General features: G+C 43.7%; 1 pseudogene across 1 annotated transcript; it reads left to right on the plus strand.

Annotated features, from left to right (window-relative positions):
- The first annotated feature begins 1,036 nt into the window (after positions 1-1,036).
- On the plus strand, positions 1,037-1,206 carry LOC308240857 (small ribosomal subunit protein uS14-like; annotated as a pseudogene). Its single transcript has one exon. The product of its transcript is annotated as a small ribosomal subunit protein uS14-like (transcript).
- Positions 1,207-6,069: the final 4,863 nt, after the last annotated feature.

A 6,069-nucleotide genomic window follows, 5' to 3' on the forward strand; every position in this document is an offset into this window, starting at 1 on the left:
TCCAGTAGAAAACAAAGGCAGGTGGAACGTCGGCAGGGGCAGACACGGCAATGAGCAAGCCTAACCACAGACACCAACCATGCAGAAATAACAATGTTTAGACTCAGAGTGGGAGCTTTGTGAAACCAGGGAAGGGCTGCAACAATAAGGTGAGCTTAGGCATAGGAACAGGGGAAGTCCAGGTTCGTTGCTGGGCAGAAACAATTGAGGGAATCAATCAGGTGGCCACAAGGATAGATATAGGGTAGGCTTGTAACAAATATAATCCCCTAGACTAAAAGGCTTCAGTGGCAACCCATTATTGGGCCCCATTCCTGTGCAGAGAGTCTGAATCTGCTTGCAATAAATTTCCCGTGCTTTTGCTTAAATCTTCTGGTCTTTGATTTCATTCTTCAGCTTCGTGAGACATGATCCTGGGGAAAAACCTCAGCTTGCCATTTGGGTATAACTTTCACAAAATCTCCTTTCCTTGGGTTCATCTTTCTATTATGCTCTCTTATTGCGGTATATAAAGACCCAAAGGACTACTATTATACAGGTAAGGGCCTGAGGTTCACGAAACCACATAAACAAATAAAAACTAGAAGTTATTTTCTTTGATTGTTCTTTGCTGCCAGGCAATCCAGGGATTTGGGATCATCACTATTTTTCTATCAGTAATCAATATAAGGCCAACATATTAATAAGGAAAAGATTGGTGTGCAAATCAGAATGAAAGACAATAAAAATTTAAGATGTAAATATAATAAAAATTTTGAAATAAAAACAAAAAAGAAATAAAACTAGTTTTAGAATATCAAAAGGTGGCATCACTTAGTATTGTCCTAGAGTTGGTAGACCTGGATTTAGTCCTGACCCAAGAACTAATGTGTTACTTGTATAAACTTGGACAAGTCATTTAAACTCTCAGAGCCTCGGGTCTTCATTTTAAAAAGTAAGATAATGATTCCTGCCTTCCTAGTTTCCAGGATTAAATAAGATAATACCAAAATTATATTGAGAAAAACTTTTGCCTCATTGCTACAGAGAGAGCAGGATGGGTCACCAATAACTCGACTGGAGCCATCCTTGGAAATTCGGCCAGGGTTTTCATTCTTGCTGCATCTGCTCAAACCGCCATGGTCTGATCCGGAAATATGGCCTCAACATGTGTAGCCAGTGTTTCCCTCAGTACGCGAGGACATAGGCTTCATTAAGCTGGACTAAGTGAATTTTTATGAATGGGTCATTCAAGACATCTACCTTATGACAGAAGGCTATCTTTTTGTACATGAAAACAACAACAACCCTTCAAATGAATCCTATATAATAAAACCCTAATATGCAAATCGACCGAATGGCAGAACGACCAGTGGAATGACAGGTTGCTATGATATGCACTGACCACCAGAGGGCAGATGCTCAACGCAGGAGCTGCTCCCTGATGGTCAGTGCGCTCCCACAGGGGGAGCGCTGCTCAGTCAGAAGCTAGGCTCATGGCTGGCAAGCGCAGTATCAGTGGTGGGAGCCTCTTCCACCTCTGCTGTAGGCGGGTGGTAAGGATTGAGGGGTCCTGGACTGTGAGAGCCCCGACTGCGAGAGGGATGTCTGACTGCTGGCTTAGTCCTGATCCCTAGGGAGATTGGGCCTAAGCCAGCATGTGGACATCCCCAAGGGGTCCCAGACTGCAAGAGGGTGCAGGCTGGGCTGAGGGACCCCCCTCCAGTGCACGGATTTCATGCACCAGGCCTCTAGTATATATATAAAAATAGCACAAACTATAGAGGCAAAGATAAGTACATTTGACTTCATTAACATTTTAAAAATTGGGTTCAGGGTTAAGATTGAACATATGCATCTAATTTTGCCTCCTCCCCAAATCCTAGGAAAGGAATTTAAAAGGATACATAAGTCCTTAAGAACAGTGAGAATAGAAGATGATAGCAAACACATTTTAGAAGCTAGAAAGCAGATGGATCTGTGATAATGCCTACAGATAGCTCAACCTTAAGCTAGAAAGTGAGAAGAAAGCCAAGAACCAACCTGCTTTGCCTTCAAAAGGCTCAGGAACTGACAACATGTGTGCCTCTGGAGCTAACAGTGAAGCAGGGAGGAAGGGCAGGTGCTAAAAGGATAGAACATTTAAGAACATTTAAACCCCTAGATACTCTCCCCACCCTCCTTGCTCAGGACAACCCCTCACTTACCCCAATGGAAATCTGGAGGCTATTTTCTGTAGAAGGTAAAATAGAGGGTCTCTAAGCAGGATACCAGGCACAGGTGAGATTTTGGGTGCTGTAGCAAGAGGAGAGTCAGTGGCCAAATGTATACTAAATCCTAAATCCTGAGATGATCCTTCCCAAAGCCCCCTTCCCTATTTCGCTCCCCAAACAGTAGCAGCCAGACTTTTACTCTCCAAACAAGAGATTGGAAATTGCAACTAGGGACCTGTCCAGATCAAGAGGAAATTTTACTTAAAGATACTGACAATAGAGGTTTCCCAATACAGACCATGGAAGCACCTACAGTGAAAAAGTAAATAAGCCCCATTCACTAGCTCAGAACTTCCAAATGCTGTTTAAACTTCTGAGAACAGACAACCAAAGTTTATCAGACATTCAAGGAAAGTGTCTAACTCAGAACATAAAGGTTAAAGAAAAACTACTATTGGAAAGAAATTTCTATAAGAAAGGAACATTTAATAAGAAAACAAGGGGAATTGAAGTTAAAAAGTATAATAGTAGCAATGGAAAAAAGAAGATAAAATTGAGGAAATTTCAGAAAGTAGAGTAAAAACTAAAATGAAAGGTAGAAAACAAAGATAAAATTAGAAGACCAGTTCAAAGGGCCCAATGTTTAATTGATAGTAACTCCAGAAACAAAGAGATCAGGAAGCAGAGAACTTAACAATGAAATCATTCAAGAAAACGTCTCCAAACTAAAGGACATGAGTTTCCAGATGAATGCCTTAGTGCTCAGTATGATAGGAAAAGAAGAAGAAGAAGAAAAAAGAGCAATCCCAGGGTATACCACGGGGAAATTTCAGAAACACTGAGAACAAAATTTTAGAGGGAAGAAAATTAAAAAAGGATGAAGAATCAGAATGGTTTCAGATTTCTCAACATCAACACTGGAAGCTAAAAAAAAAAAAAAAAAAAAAAAAAAAATAGAGCAAATGTTTTCAAATTTCCAATGGAAAAGAATTTCTAACTTTTAATACTGGCAAGAGCCTTCTGATCATTGTAGACTGCAATTCAGGAGAAAATACAAGTCTGTCCAAATAAAAGAAATTCTTCCATATTTACATGTGTTTGGATATGTTTAGAATAGCTCTGGAAAGATACATAAGAAGCAATAATATAAAAATTGTAAGTGCACATATCCTTGACCTAGCAATCCCACTGCTAGGAATTTGTCATACAGATAAAAGTGAGGAATGATCTATGTGCATGGCTATTTGTTGCAGCATCATAGTATTTTTTTGCATTGTTTTCCCTGTAAACAAGGCAACTAGCTAGCTAGATGCAGTGGAAGGAGACTCTTTGCTGCATACTTTCATGCCTTTGAATTTCACAAGTGTTATTACCTGTTTAAAAACAAACACTATCCCTTAATCTTTTAAAGTTTCTGTATAATAATTTTGAAAACTAATCAATACAGTAAGAAAGACCTTGGAAGATGATATTTGCAATGCATATAACCAGTAAAGAACTAGTATCCAGAAAATATAAATGAACTTCCATGAATCAACAGAAAATGCAAGAATCCCCATAAAAATATGGACAAGACCATGAAAAAGCAATTCACAGAAAAGGAAACTGGCATGTTTCATAAACAGAGTTTTTAAAATTCTCAGCATTATTAAAACAATAATGATGTATTATTTTGTTGTATTGCAAATCATTGAGCTGGATAAGATGCCTAATGAGCCAATTAGTTAGGAGTCATCTTTATTGTGCACAGGTTCAGAGCAGATTACCTCTGTCAAATTCTAAACAAACACAGGAGGGAGTATTTCCTTTTTATGTCCTTCTAGTTCTTTGTGTAAGACAGCTTGTAACCTTGAGTACATATTGTATCTAATCAAACACCTGTCATATCTATACAGACAACTTGTAACTTTGAGTACATATTATATCTATATAGACACCTGTAACCTTGGATGAACAAACACTTAGCAGAATATGTGAATTAATATCAGTATCAGTGTATAAGCCCCTTTATATGGCTAGCTTGCAAGGTCAGACAGTTAAGTTTATCTTTTCTATTATTCAAGCTAAAAAACAAAGTTATATTTTATAGAATAAGAGACTATCTAAAAATAACAGAGTAGTTCAAACAGCAGTTTTAAACAGCAGTTTTCCAAAGGAGGGACTGTTAGGTCAGAGGAATTCCAGAGCCGATGGTGGCGCAAATAACTGGCGCCTTCTGAAAACCCCTGCCTGTGGCGGAAATGCCCCCCTCCCTCACTAAATAGCTGTATAAAAAAGTGCCACAGCTCCCGCCCGATGCGAACTTCTCCGGCCCCATGCTTGGACCGGTGAACCTTGCCCAGGAGTGCAACATTAAAATCTCCTCCTGTTAACCGGCCTGGCTCTCTGTTTTTGTTTCCTGTGTCGCGAACCTTACATTTGGTACCGAAACCCGGGAGGAGCGAGCGCTCCATTCGACTGTCCCCCGATGGTCTGGGGTGCCCCCATCTCCCTTCTCCTGGCTCAGGATCCTCCGGCCTCTCCCCCAGCTCGGCAGCATCAGTGGTAAGTCCCGGCCCGTGCTGATCCCTGACGGTTGTCTGGCATCTCTGTCCGTAAACCGCAGCCCGCGTCAGAGATTGCCTTCTGGGCATAGCCCTCCGGACCCCTCCAGGAGGAGTTCCGAACCTTGGGAGGTAGCAGAGACGTTCCTACCGCCCCTCAGTTCTCCGGCCTTTTGTCCTCTGTCCGGACCCCGAGAGTTAGGGGAGATGTCCCCTGCCGTCCCTCGGGTCCCCTATCCATAGCCTTGGTTGAATGACTGGGACGCTGGTCCTTTAGCCCTGGCTACTGACCTCAGGTTATTATCAAGCATGGGTAATCAAAAATCTTAACCTGATCCGAGCACACCTCTAGGGTGCCTGCTTACCAATCTGGCTAAGCTGGGCCTGTCCCAGGGGCATGGCCTCAGTATGAATTGGACAATGGGTCAAAATGGCCCGAGAACAGGATTTTGATTTTTAACATCCTTACTGGCCTCAGTAATTTCTGCTGGCAAACTGGGAAGTGGCCCGAGATTCCACATGTCCAGGCCTTATCTGCACTCCCGTCCCTCCCTACCCAGGCCCTTTCCCCATAGCTCCTGCCGCCCCGCCTTCCGCTCCCTCTTTTCCCCCATCCTCCTCCTCCTCCCGCCGCTGCTGGTGCTGCCGTCGCTGCCTCGGGCCGTGAGCTGAGCAGAGGCTGCCGCACAGTGCAAGAGCCGCCTGCCCGCTGCCCCACCAGCCGCTCCAAACAGCTACTGAGGTTTCTATTTGTCTGTAGGGATTTTGGTTTGCTCTTCCCTTGTGTATTGTGAGAATAAACAAACCATCTTTTCTATCAAAGAACAGTTTAGGCAGCCGCCATGTTGGCCTCATGGCTTGCCGCTCCCATGGGGGCCGCCATCTTGAAACAGCAAAGGCCAACCCCTCTCTTTGAATAAAGTTAAGTTAAAAAAAGGCTGAAAATGGTCCTCAGACCCCGGTCTGAGATCTAGTGAACATGGCCTTTAAGGTTTTTAATGCCCGTGAGGAGCAGGCAGAGTCGGATTGGGAAACCTGCCTTCAACAGAAAGCAAACCTGCAAACCCAAGACCTGGTTGCGGCCCTGCGTCTGACGGCAGCCACGCATGGTCCCAAGGGGGCTGTGCATGGTGGGGGTGCAACGAGAGGACGAGCACCACCTGGAGGATACCTCAAGTGCGGAAATGAAGGCCACTGGGCAAAGCAGTGCCCCCAGCCCCGGGCTCCAACCAAGCCCTTCCCGGCGTGCAAAGCGGCCACTGGAAAAATGACTGCCCCTGGAAAAGTGATGGGCCCTCTGCATCTCAGTGTAGAGGGGCTGCCCTTCCAGGTCA

The sequence above is a fragment of the Plecotus auritus genome (assembly GCF_963455305.1).
Source record: "Plecotus auritus genome assembly, chromosome: 2".
Taxonomy (NCBI): Eukaryota; Metazoa; Chordata; class Mammalia; order Chiroptera; family Vespertilionidae; genus Plecotus; species Plecotus auritus.